The 21,122-nt window shown below is 35.3% G+C and overlaps 1 protein-coding gene across 1 annotated transcript in view; it reads left to right on the forward strand.

The window, feature by feature from the left end:
- LOC150108027 (uncharacterized) overlaps nucleotides 1–21,122 on the forward strand; it is a 110,458-nt gene that overhangs the window by 31,753 nt on the left and 57,583 nt on the right. The window lies entirely within an intron of this gene.

The raw sequence follows: 21,122 nt of genomic DNA on the forward strand, positions 1-21,122 counted from the left end.
CATAAGTTCTACACCTCTGTCCAAAAAGAAACCGAACTTTTCGAAAATAGAAGAAACTAGTGGCGCCATCTGTTGTATCTTTTTGTTGTCGAAAGTGGCAACCTTCGTTAGTGTTGTGTCAACTGTTTATGACATTTGTTTCATTAGAAGCCGAGTGTGCCAAGAATGACAGTGTGTTTTGACGAACGGTCGGTCGTCACGATATTCATGCCGTACGTGACGAATTCTCGCTATCAATCGCTTCGAAACTTCGAAATAAAACCAACCATTGACCGTTTGGCCAGGCGGAACGAATTCATTGTGGATAATGCCCTTGGAATCGTAGAAAGAAATCAGCCTTGTCTTTACTTTTGACTTCTCCAAGCGACTTTTTTTCGGATGCCCCTTTTCTGGTGGTCTCCCCTCAGCACTCTGGCGCTTTGTTTTGGGCTCACACTCAAAACACCACGTTTCGTCATTTTCGGACCGTTCGTCAAAACACACTGTCACGCTTGCCACTATAACTCGACTTCTAATGAAACAAATGTCATAAACAGTTTACACAACATTAATGAAGGTTGCCGCTTTCGACAACAAAAAAGATACAATAGGTGGCACCACTAGTTTCTTCTATTTTCGAAAAGTTCGGTTTCGTTTAGGACAGAGGGTGTAATAGCAAACGTAAATGATACTGTGTCATGAATTTTGTTCATTTGCGCTCCATAGTGGTAAAGTGAAAGGTCATACTCGTGTTGAATTGAGAAGCGGCTGATGGCATGTTTATAGGAGGCTTAAGTGTGGAGGCACATAATGACAAAGAAAATCGCACCCACATCTCCACGAAACCCACTCAGATGGTTAAATATCTTAGATGATGTCTCGCCTGCAGAAGCTGGATCCTTAAGAAGTGGGAAGGCATTCTATGGATAAATAAAAAAAATCTTTCTCTTTACTTTCAACTAATGAGCTTAATCCGACGAGAGAGATTATCTCAACTCAGCTTCTCGGTATTTGGACTGCTAATTTCTGCCAGGAGATTTATCAAAGGTAGTTTTATCCCTCGAAAACAGAGATATGGAGATCGCCATTAAGAGTCATCATACACGTATGTCCTTAGTTTGAATGAACCTTACGTGTCTAAACAGAACAATGTTGCTCCCCCCCCGCCCCCAACACAAAATTGTTTCAGATATGGAGGAACTGCAATGGAAAACTTTTCCAATGCAGTCCATTCTTTCATTTTTGTGCCCTTCATTTTTTTTTTCTTTTCTTTAGTTTTGTTAATTACATATAAATATAATTAACGAAATGCTATTATTAACCAAGTACCAATGAATCATTAACTGGAGTGGGGAAGTAAAATTTTTCCAATGCAGCCTAGTCTTTTTTTTTTTAAGTATTTATTTGCCTGAATATAATTAACTAATTATTAATAACGAAGGGTTCTGATTTTCCCTTTTAGTCGTTCCCGACCGCATGTAACTTTGTAGGCATTGCCCACAAAGTATTCCTGATGAGATTTTTACAGGATAGTTTACCATTGCTTTCCCCAACCCCCCAATTTTATCCGAGCTGGGGAGCGGAATTGGCTGGGACATATTCATGATTGTAATCCATGTGTGTTCACGTGACTGGTTTGCCTGTTCTGGGGGACGAAAAACCCGAGTTTCCGGGTGAAAAAACCCCTACCTCCATATCAGACCGGCTAACTCACCTTTCGTCGAAGGAGACAGATCAAGGTTCACATCAAGGTTCACATCACTGACGGAAATCGAACCCAGGTCTTTCCGACCAAAGGGATTCATCTATACTGAATGAGCTATGGATGCTCGACGAAGGATTAATGAAGCTAATTAACGAAATATTATTATTAACGAATAGTTAATGGAGAAATATTATCAGTAGTAAAAGCAGAGGGATAAAAATGATACAGAATATAAAAAAGCAAGAATATAATAAACAAAAAAAAGAAAGAACAGAAAAGACAAGAAACGGAAAATCTCTACTATTCATGAGTAGCCAACAGTGAATGATGGTGAGCTGGTCGTTTTGAATCAGCCGAGATATCTTTGTTTGTTTCTCTTTCGGTTTTTTTTTCTTTCTTTTTTCTTTCTTTCTTTCTCCAGTTTCTGTATTATGTATGGGTCTGGACGCTTTTCAAGATGCTTTCTCAGCTTCATTACTGTGTAAACAAATTTAAATAAGAAATCCTTCATATAATTATTGGGTCTTGGAGCAAAATGGGTTCAATAAAACTGCTTAGATGAATTTTTCTTATAGTCCTTATAAGGACTGGCTTAAAGGGGCGAAGCAACTATGCTTTTCATCTTCCCCGTTATCTGTAGAGGACAGTGTAGGAATAAAGTGGTATTGAGCTATTAAAGCTTTTATCATGGCAGGAGGGTAACAGCAATCGCTGAGCCTCAGTTAGAACTTCATTGGCTACAGCACTGCCATATTTAAATTTAAAGGTAAAGCCAATCTCTAAAAATTAAGACGATCCCTAGACCACTCAATAGTGGCCGAAAGACCGTCCATCTCAGCATTCACTCCACACAATGATGGCCTTCCACCCACCACCACCACCGAGCAGAACCGCTCAAATTCCGAAGCAAAGCATTCACCGACAAAGCCCCTCATCGGACCGTGCCGGAAAACACCTTCCCCGGAGACTCAAATTGCTCCCTTAAGGCAAAAACCTTAAGAGAGCGACTCAATCTCTTCGTTCCAGGGGATAACAGCAACAGCCGAGCCTCAGTCAAACTTCACTGGTACAGCATTGCCATCCATTACCCTACAAGAGCAAAGCTCTACTTGATACCTCAACCATCTAGATATTTTTTTTTATTTTTTTTTTTATTGTGAACATAACAATCTTATTTACAGGATTAACCGGTTTTTGGTTCTCTGCAGTCAGGCAGAGAGGTTACATGCTCATATTCTTGTTGAGGTATGTTACATCGAAGTCACTTAAAAGACAAGTTACATTTTTTTTTTTTTTAGATTAAAGCCATTAAGAGTTATTCTAACATGATACTGTATAAGATCATAAAAGTGGAAGAACATAGGAGTTTCTATTGCACAATATTGTCTATTTATATGAGAGTGCCAGCTGATTAATTTTCGCACTGTTAAGCACAACAATCCTTCTTTTTTCCCCTTTCTTTGGGGGGGGGGGATGGTGTCACTTCTATGTTGGAAAGTGAATTTTAATGCAGTCGCCCTGCTCAGCCAGGAGTTGATTCCGTGGATTCCAGTCTTGGTGGAAAAGATCTAAGGTGTTGTTTTGCCTGTGGTGGTGATACTCGTGTAGGATCCGACTTCTCACCTTTTGTTGGAAGGCTGCAGTGAGTTGGTCAGTTGCCTCTCTCTGTGAAGTTGCTGTGCTGTCTGGTCTTGTATGTCTGAGGTAGAAGTTGTATATTACCGCTTTCGCGGTGATGAAAAGGTAGTTGCAGAATGAATGGTTATTTGACTCCGCATGGACGAGATTGAAATATTCCTCTTCTGTATGAAGACTACCACAGGTGAGAGCTGCCGTTTCCCGAGACAAACTGATTAATTGGGTGTTGACTGGGCATTCCAAGTGGATATGCCGGACTGTTCCTAATTGGTAGCAGAACAGGCAGTTATCTGAGACGTTTGAGTTAAATTTTCGTAATATAGTAGGAGTGGGTAACATATTGTGCCACATTCTCCACTGAATATCTGCGTCAGGTTTGATGGCTCTTGTGCGATATGGTAGATCCCATTGAAATAGTGTTTGATCAGATGATGCAGGATTTTCCAATAAAGTGCTTTGGTTCGACTGTTGTGTTAGAGTGCTGTAGATCTTGTTGGTGTTGCTGGGTGTAAGTTTCTCCCATGAGTTATTGGTTTTTATCAGAAAGATAGGCGCCAGATCTTCTGAGTTGGGAGGGCTAAGCCCCTCTTCTGTTATGCTATCAGGCATAGCGGCCTTTACGGTGTCTATCTGCTCAGACTGATTCCCATATTCCAGGTTTTCGAGAGAATTTGGAAAGCGCCAGGTGAGGCTTGGAGAAAGAATGTCCCCCAAGATCCTCACGCTTCGCCAGCTCCATGGAAGAAAGAAAAACTCTTTCTGAGTGATCGGGCTTCTTACCGTCGTGTTGTGAAATATGGATTCCATGAGGATTTCAGGTAGGGATGCTGTCTTCACTGTGTGCTGGAGGTTTAGCTTCTTCCATCGTCGAAGGGCATCTTTATAGTAGTTTGTTAAATTTACAGGCACTTGAGCTGTTGTCATTCTTAAGGTTGTAGAGAGAGAGAGAGAGACCTCTAGTGGCAGGAGTGAAAATATATTCAGTGGTGCATTTGTGTGATATTTCCTGTTGTATGGTATTCAGGAGAAATCGAGCGCGGAACGTTGTTATCCTATTGTCAATGGAGGTCAAAATTTGTCCTCCATCTTTGAGAGAAGTACATAGCTTGGAGTATGAAAGCCAGTTTGTTTTGTTCCATATGAATCGATATATGGTTGGCTTTATTTGTTTGATGAATTGCTCTGGTGGCGTAAGAATCTTTAGTCTATGCCAAAGGACACTGGTGGCTATTTGGTTAACGATTATTGCGCTCCCTCTTATGGAGGCAGAGGCTCGTATTGCTGCCCACTTTCCTAGTACTTGCTTGAAACGCTTGTTCAGTGCCTCCCAGTTCTTATCCATATAAGAGGGTGTGTTTCCGAGGTAAATCCCCACGTATTTGTTTCCCTCTGTGGACCAGGTACCAGACATTGGGGAATCCGTTCGGTTTTTCCATTTGCCACACCGCAGTCCTGTGGTTTTATGTGTGTTTAGTTTCGCTCCTGATATAGATATAGAAAATAGAAAACAGTTTAGCGATACTTCAATCATCTAGATAGATATCTAGATAGATAAATGTTGAGGTAGTGTTCTTCTTATGTTAATTTAATATATAATAAACTCTTTGGTGTTTATATATATAAATAGCAATAATATTGAAGTTTTCAAAAGCTTTTCGGGTATTATATACACAGTTAGTTAGTGTATAATATAAAACTCAAAGTTTTTAAGATAGAACACACATAATACACCACACTTTTCATGAAGATTATGTTACATGTAGAGCTGAGATGATATTACTTGTTCATATTACTAGAAGTGCCAGAATGCATGAGCAGGATTATTGAATTCTGCTAATAGAAATCATAAAAAACTAAATCAAGTAGCGATTTACAAATTCACCCACCCACACATATATATTTATAATTGAAATCCTACGTTATTGTAACTGCTGCGTTAACAATTATTATACGAGCCTCATCAGCTAATAATAATAATAATAATAGTTTATCTCTTGTGAAATCATGGTATTTCCACCAGAAACTGCGGTAGAAAAACTCTTTCAGACAACAATACCAGTTAAAATTTCATATTTAGTTCTTCCTTTTTTTCGAAAATTTTGTATAATTTATTTTGGACATACAGCATATCTATACTTTTATCTTTTCTCATTAAAAATATAGCGTAAAAACAACTTAGAGATTTAACATGAAATGATTCAACAACGAACCAATCAGATTTGTTCTTGTTTTGGAACTCTTAACAAATAAGTGCTTCTTATTGGATGCTTTGCCTTTGTAAAAACAGCGTTGCTCTTGACAACAGCTGAAATGTGCAGATAATGTTGCATCATATTATATTCAACAATATCGCAGAGCTAGGCAGCCATTTTACTTATTATTATTATTTAGACAGGTTTTGCATGCTATTGTTCTTATGAAGTTCAGGCTATAAGAGAAACAAAATGTAAAACATATTCAAATACTGCCATTTTATAGTTATAAAAGTCATTACGCCATATACATTGTATACACGAAACATCTGCAATCATAAAAAGACACTCAATTATGAGCATTTCTGATAAAATCGTTAATTTCTCAAAAATATAAGAATATAATGTCATGTAGACAAAAACAATGAAACTCTGTGTTTCTTGCAGCTTGTTACTACTGTTGGTGACTCCATTTTGAAACATGGCATTTCACCGACTTTTTAAATAATAATAAAGGGGAAAAGGGTTTATAGGCAAAATGTAAAGAAGGTAACTTTCCCGCAATACCAAGCAGAGTTATCTTGGCAAATACGATAAAACTACCGGAAAGAAAGCATAAATTGAGATATTCCTCCTCGGGATAGAATTGCGATTATTGATTTATTGAAAATCCTTCTGCTCCACGTCTGAAAGATGGAAAAGAAAAGCTAGCGTGCTTAATATTGATGTTTCTTGTTCATACACAATTCCGTTTATACTTTGTTCTTAATACTTTTTTGCATTTTTTCCTTTTTTTTTTCTTTCTGGAAAGTATTTGTAATTTATATTAATATATCGGGAGTCGAATTGCACAAGCTTAAATGTAGTAAGAATCATTCACCCGTGTAGCGTTTTAATGAAAAAATATTTTGTTTATCTGACAAGAATTGAAATTAGAATAAGTTGTTTGAAGTCTTTAGAAATCTCAACTTCCTTTTCTGCTAATTGTTGTATGTGTACGCATGTCAATATTGTTCAAATTCTGGATGTATGTTTCGTAATTTATTATGACGTCAAAGCCAGACTAGTTGGAGATTAACACGATATTATGCCATCGATATAAATGATATTGATGATGGCCTTTGGCTGGAAATACTTGAATTTAAATCCTGTCTAGAACACGAACAAATCCTTACCTATAAAGATTTGTTGCAGATTATATAGAACGTATTTTTACGAAACTTTCTTACTTTCTACATCCGGCTTTGAAATAATGCTGGATCTAATATCCACTTGATTTTTATAATGTTTGCATCACTGAACTGAAGCCTTTTTGGCTCTTTATTTTAGTAAATAAATATTCAGTGTTTTCAACTGAATATTATCTTTACTCGGGCTCATCACAAGGGCGAGAGGGTTTCCCAATAACGGAAATTCATTTTTTTTTTCAGAAAAACATGCCAAATGGAAGAAAAATATATGCAGTTCACATAAATAATTACAATGCCCTCTTAGTTCTTCTGCTGGTTCTAAACAAAAACGAAACAACAGCTGTTTTACCATTTCAACAGCTACAACTATGCGGAAATATGAATGAAATTTAAAAAAATAAATCACACAGAAAGTGAAATACCCTACCTTTTGTCGCTTTTACAAAGTTACAGTTAATATGATCTATATTATTTCTTGTACCCTACATATTATTAAATTTTTAAAATAATAATTAATATATTATAATTCTTTTGATACTTGACACTAGATTTATGAAAAAGGCTGAAATTAATGAATAGTTAATGCAGAAAGGTTTTTAGCATACAATAATTTCTATGTTCAACATGTTTTATTATTTGAAATTTAAAAAATAATCAACTTCTTCTCATCATTATTTTGAAACCATTAATAACAAGTCCGAAATTTATTTACTACGCAAATATAGACTTGGTACGACCACACTTAGATGTCCTTATAAGGAATGGCTGAAAGGGACGAAGCAAGAATGCTTTTCATCTTCCCCGTTATCTGTCGAGGACAGTGTAAGGATAAGGTGTTAATGAGCTATTAAAGCTCTGATCAGGGCACGAGGGTAACAGCAATAGCCGAGCCTCAGTTAGAACTTCATTGGCTACAGCATTGCCATCCAGTACCCTCCAAGCTATTAATCACCGCATCTCACGGTCGATTCTCTCCCAACTCCTACGGTCCACCACACTTAGATGTTAGGAACCCTTCATTATAAGAAGAGTCAGTAATGTGAAATTAAAATGGTGTTGCAATAAAGCTGATCATTAATATTGCAATTTTAAATTAATTTACATTAAATCAGTTTTTAGATCCAATAAAATAACTTAATATATTTCTAAAGAATTAGTTTCTTCAAATACTATTATAAAATTAACAAATGATAAAATTATTAAATGTTGCAAGTATAAGACTGAAAGTAAAAAAACAGCAATTTCAGATAGTCAGTTTATCATTAAAGTGTAATTCATCTCAATTCATACGATGTATCAACTTATCTTAACCACATGATTTTTCAAGTACTTTTACAACTTCGTATAATTTTCTGCCTTTAATTTTATATATTTTATATTTGAACCATTTCACATATTTTGTTTTATATTTTATTAATGTATTTATTATATACATTTTATTGATTAATTTTTTAAATGTCTGATCAATATATTGTTAATTGATTTATTATCTTTATTATTGTGTGTGTGTGTGTGTGTGTGTGTGTGTGTGTGTGTGTGTGTGTGTGTGTGTGTGTGTGTGTGTGTGTGTGTGTGTGTGTGTGTGTGTGTGTGTGTGTGTGTGTGTGTGTGTGTGTGTGTCCTTTCAATAGTAGCCCTACCAGAATACTGCATTGTATGCTGTAGAACATGTAATATTATTTTCTACATGTTCGACAACATACAATGCATACATTACATGTATTTGCATATTACATACGTTAACTAACAATATATATATTGTCTCAGAGCTCGTTAGCCTAATCTCCAATTTATCCTTTGCCGATTTCGCTAGAAGGTTTATTACTCGTAAGCATTTGTCGCTGGGACCGATGCGATGTGCTTGTTGAAGTAGAATTGGTCGTCAGTTATTACTCCTAAGTATCTCGATGACTACTTCCAGAATTTCCTCGCTTACTATGACTACTGTCGGTTGTTTTGATCGCTTTTTAGAAATGTGAAGCATTTTAAACTTGCGCTATTGAACGTAACTTTTCTCTCAAGTGCCCATTCTGCAATTTTAGAGAGTTCTCCATTGACCGATGCTTCTATATGTAATCGGTCTAGCCCTAGAATCATGACCATTACATTATCGGTTATAACGTTTGTATCAGCAGCGTAACAAAGTCGTAAAAGCGAGTCAACTGGATATTCAGCTTAGTCCACAGCAAGAACCTTACGGACGGCGTTTGACTTCTTTCCGTACAGTTGTAGTTTTCAGTGTCATGTGGTTGCTCTTCTGTCATTAGCATTTTTTTTTTTTTTTTGTAAGGTTGAATAAGTTTAGATATTTTATTCTTTAGTTAGATATTTATTAATTTTGTTTATTTATTAGTGTATATACAAAAAACTCCTTTTATACGTAAACACTACTTTATTATTTACATACATAAACAATTAACAGAGTTTTACGTTATGGTTAGAGATGTGTAATCTTTATTGCTATTTAGAATTACACCCAGTGGTGGCTCGTCGCTTGAAATCGTGGGGGTGCTGCAACTTTCGAAATATACATACAAAGTGTAAGTATACATACACACACACACAGTGTATACGTGTTTGGATAAAATATCAAAATTATGGTAAAAATTAAAAAAAAAAATTAAACATGAAAAAGTATATTGTTTATTATCGATAAAATTATACAGTTTCGTATAATTCAAAATTACTTAAAAATTGTAAACCCGTTCCTTTAATTGTAATTAAAGGAATGCATTTACAATTTTTGGACATTACAATTAAAGGATTTAATTGTAATGTCCAAATATTTAAAGAGGTGGAGTAAACACGATAAGCACTATGAACACTCCACTACTGGCTCAAACTTCATATAAACAACAGTGGAACTGCGCGACGGACAGTGCCGCATTACGCTAATAACGCGATCTCACTATGATGTGTATATGCTTGCGCGCGTAGCAATATGACACTGTGGTAAACACAGTGCTGCTAGCGTCCTTCGCCCTCCTAAGTGCTACAAGATGGATTTTTATTATTTTTTATACAAAATATGAGAATTGTGTAGGATTGTTGATGATAAAATTAAATATTACAAGCAAATATAAATAAATTAATAAATATATTTATATATCGAGAAAAATTGGGAGTGCTGCAGTTCCACAGTGCCTAGGTGCACGGGCCGCCCCTCATTACACCTGAAGCAGCTAAGGCTGGTTTTCTCGTTTGCTCATCATAAATACCTAGTATCCCAGAGGGGAATCCTTCAACTACCCCTAAAATCTTCTAACTGACGTAGGGATAAAAAAAAAATAATAGAAAATGACTGTCATTGTAATTGTGAAAAATACCCTGATCGACAAGTACAACAGAGATTCGATTTTTCCTAAAAATTAAACAGGAAATATTTAGTTATTTACCAGCAGAGCACTAACTGCTGGCCGTTTTGGGAAGAATACACAGTGTCTACTACCCTAACAAGACACAGACACACACACGTGCGCACTGCTTGGAAAGTGGTCAAACGGACAGAATAACGTAAGGAACAGACAGCCATGGCGTCCTGCTTAATAAGATGTAGGACCTCCTTTCGCTGCGATTACTACAGCAATCCTATGGGACATACTTTCCGCAAGCGGACGATAGCAATCAGTACGAATATTGGACTCTTCTTCCTGTAGGCATGAAACCAGGTCCTAGACCTGCGGAGAAGATGTCCCTTGAGCTCATCGGACTCTCCTGTTCATAAAACAGAAGTCTAATAGGGTTGAGATCAGAGTTCTGTGGAGGCTAGTCAAATGTGGTGACGTTTGTCCCCAAACCATGCAGTCACAGCAGCACCCTTATGACGGAGACAATGGTCAGTTCCGTAGAAATGTAACAAAGTAAAAAGCATAACATTGCCCAAAATTTTCAGATACCTCTCGGAGTTCAATGTTCATGTCACCATAAACAGAGGTCGGAGGCATAACCAAGAAACACAGGATCATACCATCACACTGCCAGCCCCGAATTTCGTACTTGGGGTTACGCCCGCTGACCGGGCGTAACCCCAAGTTCACCGGGCATCCGCACATCACAATGCCTCCATCTGCTCAGTAGAGGATGTAGCGTGATTCGTTGCTCCATAATAGAGCTTTCCAAGCTTCCATCTCCCACTGTACATGCCCTTTTCACTACTGAAGACGACGCTGCCTGTTGGTTTGGATAATGTGGGACTTGCATATTGCGGTCCTACTGTGCAAAGCCATGTTATGAGCCTCGGTTCTAAATGTGTTTGTGCAGTTTCGTGTTCCAATCGATATCCGGAACTCCGCATTCAACACGTTCGCCGACGAATAGCGATTTTTTACATATTATCACATGTAGCACCCTACAGTCACGTTCGGTGAGTGTTCCACTGCCGGTAACACTTGCAGTGACTCCCTAAGCTTCCATCTCCGTATGATATCACTGATGTTTGTCCTGAATGGCCCAATTTGTCAACAATTTTCGCAACAGATAAACCTGTAACATCGCATTCTGCCATACTACTTCAGTTCCCTTCTTGCATCCATTTCACCCGGACATAGTTGCACCGACTTCATATTCCTCCAGTTTATACCGCTAAACACACGTGACTCATGATGCACCTTGCCCATGGGGATGTCCATTTTGACTTTTTTCCAAGCAATGTGTAGCTCAGGTGTCCTGTCCTATTCTGGAACAATCTAGACAGAATAACCTCCCGGAGGTCAGCGATGGAAAGCGACACCGGAGGATGTTGCATTCCACATGCTTCGAAAAACGTACGATAGAATTAGACCTTGAGAATTAGGAAGCCAAGGGGGTTGTCCAACCGAACGAGTCCAGATCCATCGAGAAAAGTTGCCACCGTGCAGGATAATATCTGATCGGAAACAATTCATAGGTAAGAATTAGCAATCAAGGTAATCCACCAGTGGGGATGAGAGGACCCGCTGATTTCTACTAGAGCAATTCCCGTAGCATGATATTGCTAACATTGGCCCGTTTCCGACCAACTTTGTAAGTGTGGTTGGTCGACTTAGGATAACTAGCTAACAGTTATATAGTTTAAAAGCCTTTATAAAAGTTCTTCGTGTGTCTATGAATCGTAGATTTTGTAGGTCCTTTGCAGATGTTCAGAAACTATACTTTGTAGTTGGAATTTCCAGGTTATCCATCACATTCCAGTAAATGCAATGTAGTTCGTCTTGATTTTACTAGACTAGATTAAGTTGTCTTTTATAGACGACTAATTAGTCCTTATAAGGACTGGCTTAAAGGGGCGAAGCAAGAATGCTTTTCATCTTCCCCGTTATCTGTAGAGGACAGTGTAGGGATAAGATGTTATTGAGCTATTAAAGTCTGATCATAGCATAGCAGGAGGGTAACAGCAATAGCCGAGCCTCAGTTAGAACTTCATTGGCTACAGCATTGCCATCCATCACCCTCCCTGGGTACCAATTTTAGTCGCCTCGTACGACATGCATTGGCTACATTGGTGCTATTCTTATCCCGGCAACCACACGGGTAAACCCAATCCTAGTTCTTAAGTTCTTAAAAGAACTGGGCGATGGACTGAGTCCTTGACTCTTTATCTCGTCATCTGAATGAAGATAATCTTTGTGGATGGAGTGTTATTGAGCTAAAAACCTCTAGTCATGGTTGGGTAACGGCAATAGCCGAGCTTCAGTTAAAACTTCATTGGCTACAGCATTGCCATTTGTTACCCTGGAAGTCCTAAAAAGGACTTTTTCAGTCAGGAACCATTCCTCCTGGTTCCACCCAATCATATTTAGAACTCTAAAATTAATATTTTCCTTAGTTGAATTAATAAAAAAGGTGTTGGAATACCTTCCGAAGCATTTTTTAAAAATAAAATAATTCAAAATTTTAAACTAAATTTTATAGTAATATTAATTACATTTTATGAATATTTTGCACTTTATTTTATATGAAATAAAATTTAGCTTTATATAAAATATATTCCTCACTTCACTTGCACATATGTTACATGTACATAAAAGTAATTTTCCGATTTCGTATAAAAATGCCCATTTCGCATTTACTTTAAATATGAATAAAAAATTTACTCAAGAAATATGACTTGGAAGAAATTCATTATATGCGATACTCTATATATGATTACTTTTCTGCCAAATGCGACGAATTTTTGTTATTACCATATTTATCCCGCTTAGTTGTTATATCACCGTTTTCGTTTTCCAACGATATTGTAATTATTAAACCTTTATCATGAAGCCTATTAGATTTCAAGTAAAATGTGCAAGATGTCTTATCGATCGATCTCAAATTGTGCTGCAGCGAAAAATATATAACAATAAAATTGCCATACAGGTAGAACAATTATCACATTCTTGTGTAGATTAAATGTTTAATTTAAAAGATGTTAAACTTTAAGAATATCTATATACTATTTTATCTTATAAAAAAATAAATAAATACGCTGATGGACTTTTTTAGAATGAAAGATATTCTAAAAAAATTAGGGTTCTAATATTTATACACCAATTTGTAAAAAACAATAAACTGCTAGAGTATAAGTAGTTCTCGTTATGAATTCTGATGCACGTATGACCAAAAGCTTTTAATAGAATGATGATAATTCCAAAAGAAATGGAAAATTTAACAAAAAAATAATAATAATTTAAACTTTGACTGGTGGAGACACGTGTTTAATATTTGTAGGTCAGAATTTTGAATAATTTAATACGATATTTCGTTCTTGGTGTTTAAATGTGTGTTTGCTTGATCGTCTCTAATGCTTCGATTTTATATGAAAAGATGGTTTGAGGTCGTTTTCACTATTTGAAATTTTTAATTGGGCAGATTAGGGCCAGTATGCCATCGTTCGGACGTCCCCATTTGTAACCAATGTGTGTAATCTTGGGATCGTAACACACCATGCAAATGCATGTATTTAACTCCTTTCTCCCCTCCCCCCCCCCACGCAGCGAATGATAAATTTTAGCTACGCGTGTCTCTACTGTAATGCAAATCCAAAACAAAAATGAATAATATTTCAATAAGCTTGAAAAACAGATATAGACTGTGTCAGGTGTGAGAAAATCGTTTTATAAATAACGCCTAATCCTTATATAAATAAATCGTTATTTATATAAGGGTTAGGCTTGTAATTCAACTTTAAAATACGACGATTGACTGTAACAATGTCTTTCAAAATTGTAATACCCTTCCCACTTAAAAAACATTCATCCAATGTGCAACTTAAAATAATTCATTTATGTTTAATTAATTATAATTACACAGCTGCAAAAAGTTGTTTCTGTCTTGATTACGAAGTCAATTATACTTGACAATTATATTCTTGTTTTAATTAATTAGCCAAACAAACAAAAGTTGCGCGTGGAGTAGCTTCACGATGACATCTGTCTTAATGCACAAGTAAATTAGTAGTGAAGATATTTCACTCGCTAACTTTCGTTTGCTCACGCTTGGGTAAAAGATTAAACAAGAATGGAATTTTTTGTCAATTATAGTTATAAAGCACAATACAAGGTGATCAAAATTAAAATATTCCTAAATAGGAATTGTGGAGCTCCATTCAGTGAGCTCCATAGTGTGCGTCAATCGAAAACGATATATAAGGAAAAAAAAAAAAAAGAGTTTCAAATTTCACCACCATGAGCGCTGTATGATGTACCAAATAGACGCAATTTTTCTGTGTGTATAAGAAGGAGAAAAGCGACACAAGTATAAACAACACATTTGATTCACTTCCTTTATGCATTCACGAGCTGTACTGTTCAATGTGCTGCCCTTCCAGATATGCTACAAACTGCATCCATTGCGCGGTGTGTTCAATAGCAGAACGCACGGCTGATCACTCTGGCTTCTTCTCGAAGAACCTCCTATGAGAAATAATCCTATTTCTATAATCAGCTATTCTAACGAATGTGTCCTCTGGTCAGTTTGTCTATTTTGCAAGAGATATTTTTGGAATCATCTGCATATGGCACTATCTATCTGAAACTTCAGCTGCATCGTCCTTAATTTTATTTTATAAAAAAGGAACTTGACATTGTTTGCTTTCAAGAATGTGTGAACAAAGAAGCTAATTTAAGAAAGGAATGCAAAGCAGATGTTTTACGCTAGGATGGCAGGATAAACATCCAGGGAAAGATCAAAATTAAAAGCTGATGAATTCAAACGCCTAACAAATAATAGATAAAATTCGAAAAACGTTATTGAATCAAAAGTAACCACGAAATAGTATTAATTGTATGGGACTGTTATAATATCTGATACAAATCTTGAAAGTTTACCAAATAAAAAAAAATGATTTTAATATATAAAGGTAAAAATAATATACTTTTAAATTTTATTAATTAACTTCTAAAAATTTGTTTTTAATAATTAAATTATCATAATTTATTTGTACACCAAATATAAAAATAGATCTGAGAAGAAAACGTGCTAAATTCCTAACATTGAATACATCGTATCTGCAGATTAAATTCTGCAGTAAATTCGACTGTATATAAAGGTCACTTTCTAGATAGTAAATATAATGGCTCATTATTGCGTTAAAATAAATTAAAAAAATATTGTTAAAAAGATGGGAAATTATTTTGAGTTAGGCTGCATAATTAGATGACGTTTAGGTATTTTTAAGCTAAGAAACTTGTGGCCTGCTACATATTATTATTTAGTACGCATACATTATTTAATGCCATGTAGCTTATTTATAAATTAAATACTACATTTTTCAATAATTTTCACTTGAAACTTAATAAAAGCTTTACCGAGGTAAGAGCAGAGTTGATTTTCTTTACCATTTTTAGAACAAGCTTCTATACTTTGGAAAGGATCAGAAAATGTCATTATTCTTTAAATTAAGAAAATTTTAAGGCTTCAGTAGACATCTTAAAAGTCTTCATTTAAATTTACAGACGTATATATATATATATTTAACTTGATTACTTTCGCTGCATTTTGTGGTTTCACGGGAAAATGTAATCTTCCAGACCAGATTTATTAATTCTGAATTCCAATGCTTTGTTTATATTATGAGAAGAAATTTAATAAGGACCCTTGGTGAAAACTGGAAAAAGAATAAAAGCTCCCAAGTCTCTAGAAATGCAAGCGAAAGAGAATAGTTTCTAGTGCTTAATACTTTGTCAGCTGTAACTATCTGATATGTCCATAAATATATTTTTTCCCTTTTAGAGTTCCGTTGAACCAATTATTGTCGAAATATGAATAACGTATTTAGTTTTTCTAGGAGGAATAAAGAGTAGATGGATATTTCTTTGTGTTGGCTAAGGTTTTGATTATTTCTTTTCTTATATGAGAGATATCAGAACCTCTCACATAAAAATAACAAGCATTTTGCTAGCGCGTTAGATTTCCGTCAGACAACGAATAAATAGGAAGTTAAATCAACATATTCAGAAAGCCTGATTAAACTGACTTTGAATACGAATACGCCAAATTAAAAGTAAACACAATAAACTTTCTCCCTCCATTTGTACTACGAATTTTAACCCTAAATTTTGATTAATTCCAAAACAATAGAAGACATTGGAAGTAAAGAGGATCTTTTCCGTATTTTACTCTATCCGAAGACCTCTTCAATGTTTAGGTAATTTATTTTAAAATAGCGTTGTCTTTGACACAATCATGTACATAATATGTCGTTCTGAGAAATTAAAACTATGAATTGAACAAAGGTTTTCGTTCACTGATCTAGTTCACTCGTCTAGTGATCAACTAAAATAAAAAGGACGAAATATCTGTGAACGAATTAAACAATTTTAATTAAGGAATCATAACTATGGCTAACAACTATAACTCTCCCTTGCTAATAACACTGATCCGTTTGTCATCCTTTTATTTCAAAAATGTAGCCCACATTGTTATACGTGTGTGCTGCATTATCCATATATATGCAAACCTAGAAATAGAATAAGTGAAAAAAGATGTGTAAGTTCTTTTAAGCAACTGAACATTAACCTAATCAACAGCACCTGAAAAGAGCATTGAACACAATTTGTGAAAAGAAGTAATACAATACTAATTTTAGAGATGTTATTCTAACAAAATTCCTCCCGCACACGGAATTTAACCAATTGGAATAATACTACCTGCATCTGTGATGTTTCTTACTAAACACGTTGCTGCAAGGAAGTTAAATTTGTGAGTTTATTTAAAATGGACAAAAAAGAACCATAATAACCGTAAGTACCATCTTTATTCAAGTCTGGAATCTAATGATGATATCTTCTATGCTTTATTATTCATTTCATGTTCTTGCTTTTTTGCATAATTTCAATTTTCTGAACTCTTTGTATAATTCTAAGCCAATTCTTCGTACAACTATAATACGAGAACATAAACACCAATAATATGACGTTGTTAAGGAGCTATCTCATGTTTAAGTTTCCAGTGATATTTTAGAAAACTTTTTCTTTAGAAATATTAAAGATCACACACATCGAATACAAATCATATTTACATCACATACATTACACATTACAATTTACATTCTAATCTATCGAGATTATATTATTATGTCATGTAGAAATAGTTTCTACATAGCAGATATTACATTATTAATTATTGTACTTTTCATTTACAGAATTAATTATTAACAATAATAGAATACAACAATTATTTCACAATAAATTAATCATTTTTTGATTTTCCTGTATTATAATCAAAATTAATTACAATTTTCTAACAATTATCGTACTGAACGTCAGTATCCTAAATTGTTCGTTTTTTTTTTTTTTTTTTTTTTTTAATAAATTCAAATACAATATTTTGTCTCTTGAAACACACAAATATTTAAAAACATTCCACCAGGTGGTAAAATATTAAATTAAAAAAAAAATAAATTAATTAAATTATGGCAAAAAGCAAATCCTAAATATATCCTTCTAGCAATAGTAGCGGTTTAAGTTACCAACTTTCGTTTTATTGGGGGAACTTTATCTCATTATTAATACATTTATTTTATGACATCGATCTATTCAGAAGTCATCGAAAACAAAGCTCTTTTGACAAATGTCGGCAACGTGCCAACATTACTTGAATCACATCATACATTTTGCACCTAATGGACTTGGGGATGAGCAAAGAATGTATGCAACCACGTTTTCTGTAACGTCGCGTGCTTGTAGCATTCCTCCCCTATTTCTTTTTTTGTTTTTTTTTCGTTTGTCAGTAATTTGTTATCGATGGACAAGTTACATGCAGGTATCGAATATAATCTCGACTGCTGTGATAATAATAATTACTATAGCGCCATCTAGTGGCTGCTGAACGCAATAAACAAACTGGAATTTTCCAAAATACTTATAGCATTTCAAACATATCAGTAAGAGGTCAAAAACATGTTTTATTTTAAATTACACTTTAGAAATGAATAATAATTCTAGAATCCTAAAGATTTTTAAATACTAGAAGGAATAAATGAAACTTATTTTAATATTCTTGTTTTCTTAGAGTTAAATCGAACTTTTATAATGCACCTTTTTTTAAAAAAACAAACAAATTCTTATTTAAGAAATAATGAACAACAATATGTGAATTACCCGTGTGGTGGCCGGGATAAGAATAGCCCCAATGTAGCTCATGTAGGTCGTACGAGGCGACTAAAATGGATACCCTGGGAGGGTAATGGATGGCAATGCTGTAGCCAGTGAAGTTCTAACTGAGGCTCGGGTATTGCTGTTACCCTCCTGCCATGATCAGAGCTTTAGTAGCTCAATAAAACCTTATCCCTACAGTGTCCTCTACAGATAACGGGGAAGATGAAAAGCATTCTTGCTTCGCCCCTTTAAGCCAGTCCGTATAAGGACTATAAGGACAATATGCGAATGGTGGATTACTACCCTTGGAGGGTAATGGATGGCAACGCTGTAGCCAATGAAGTTCTAACTGAGGCTCGGCTATTCGTGTGTAGAGGCTTAAGTGCTGTGAGGACATCATGTTGGAGGCTTAATGGATTTTTTACACCACTCAAAAAGAATTAAAATAGACTTTAATACTTCCTATATTTCGTCCTAGTCACTAGGACATCTACGGGGATTACAAGAAAATTACTGTAACATATGCACAAATAACAAACAATACTAAGCCCAACCACGTGGGTGACACTAAAGTCCTATCTAGGTAGAGCGCCCTCTAAGCACAGTAGTAGGTGGCCTGGAATGTAAGGTGGGAACTCTGGTGATGAGTGTTTCCCAAATCTTCGGAAGCTTAATGCACCCATATTTATTGAGATTTGGTTCTCAAAAACCAACCAAATCTCAATAAATATGGGTGCATTAAGCTTCCGAAGGCTCGGCTATTGCTGTTACCCTCCTGCCATGATCAGAGCTTTAATAGCTCAATAACACCTTATCCCTACACTGTCCTCTACAGATAACGGGGGAGATGAAAAGCATTCTTGCTTCGCCCCTTTAAGCCAGTCCGTATAAGGACTATAAGGACAATATGCGAATGGTGGATTATACCCTTGGAGGGTAATGGATGGCAACGCTGTAGCCAATGAAGTTCTAACTGAGGCTCGGCTATTGCTGTTACCCTCCTGCCATGATCAGAGCTTTAATAGCTCAATAACACCTTATCCCTACGGTGTCCTCTACAGATAACGGGGAAGATGAAAAGCATTCTTGCTTCGCCCCTTTAAGCCAGTCCTTATGTGAATTGTGAATTGCCTCATAAATTGCAAAATTCACGATTTTCTACGTTTGCTCCTTCAAACTAGTTTTCGGAAATACAGAATGAAAACGTGTACCATTTTTGCGTGTAATAACAATGACATTTACAGAAAATAAGATAAAAAAAATAGTCCATTAATGGATTGCAACAGATTTTTTTTACGTGTAGTCTCACGTGCATATTGAAATTGAAAGGCAGTTTTTGCTGGGTTGGTCATTGAATTAAAGGTAGGAATAAAAAAGAACCTTTGAAGTGGTTTCTAAATCCAAGCTGGCTTTCACATAAAAACAATTACCCAAATTGTTCAATTCTTCGTGTAATATTTATTATTCCAATAAACACAGAATAAACCTACCAATTAAAACTGTTAATAAGATAGGAATCTTTAGCATTATTTCCCTCTCTACAATAGTGATAGTTTGTTTATGTTTTTGTAATACAAGAATTAACAAAACCGAAATGCGAGTTGGTTTTCCTAATGGATCGCTATGTGTGAACTTTATTATGCTGCAACGTGGCAGATCAAGTTATGCAGCTAGTAATAACATTATTTTCAACGAATAGTCCAAAAAATTCATTTTGGTATCAGAAACATTTGAACAATAAAAGAATCAATTTCCATGGTTATTTAATATCCAAGTAAAAGCCAATGCTTACTGTTGAAAGTTAAGTTTCAAAACTGATGGAACTTAGGTCCACACACACACACACACACACACACCTCCGATGATGAAACTTTTTTTGCAGCTCTTGCCACCGCCGGCTTTCTGTGTTCCAAATTTAATTGTTTTATTAACTATTCTTTCTGTAATAATTAATTAATACAGAAAGAATGATTACAAAAATTAATTAATTAATTAATCATACCTTTCAGTGATTGCAAACCCATTTATAACATTTCATACGAAAAGCTCTAATAAGTTTGCCATGGCGAAACTGTTCTGCACTCAGACTTCTTATTTAAAACGAAAATCATGAGAACAAATGCAGTCTTAATGTGAATCTTTCAAATATAGTTTCTGTCCAGTTCTTTGATGTGGTGAAGACAGAATTTCAAAATTGAAAGCTATATTATTTCTCGTAAAAATAATTTTTTCTCCTTGATCTTACTTTTGATGCCATGTTCACAGTGAAAAAATACTTTACTGTGTAAAACATCTACTTTATCCAAGGCATATTGTTCGCATTGTTTTGAATTACCGTCGAAGCAAGGCCATGAAGCCATTGCATATGTCTATTAATGGAGAGTGTTATTCTGGCCTGTTTGCTTGTTTTGCTGGATGAAAAGTTCGAGTTTCAGAGAGGAAAAATCCTTCCACCTGCGTTATGAGCTCACCTGACTCACCTTTAGATGAAAAGGCCCTTATAATGGATCTTCACATTGCAGACGGGATTCGAACCCAGATATTTATAATTATACAGGGCATCATCGTAAAAAGTTCTGCATAAAGAAATTAGAACCATCGTAACACACAGAATACAAAGAAATAAACTTAAAATGTTACTTATTATTATTGTCCACCCATCACATTTTCACCTCAGGGGATATTTGTAGACAGAACGAGAGTGTGTGTGTGTGTGCGTGTGTCCAAAATTTAAATGTTTAACAATCTCATACCATGCCTAACTAAAAAAAAAAAAATCACACAGATGCTCATTTACCATCCTGTGCTTCTTCCATAGTTCATCTGAATTTCCACCTTCAGTTCCACTTCTCAGTTTTATCTG

This window comes from Typopeltis vanoorti, chromosome 3 (assembly GCF_054136105.1).
Source record: "Typopeltis vanoorti isolate ZY-2024b chromosome 3, IOZ_Tvanoo_1.0, whole genome shotgun sequence".
Classification (NCBI taxonomy): Eukaryota; Metazoa; Arthropoda; class Arachnida; order Uropygi; family Thelyphonidae; genus Typopeltis; species Typopeltis vanoorti.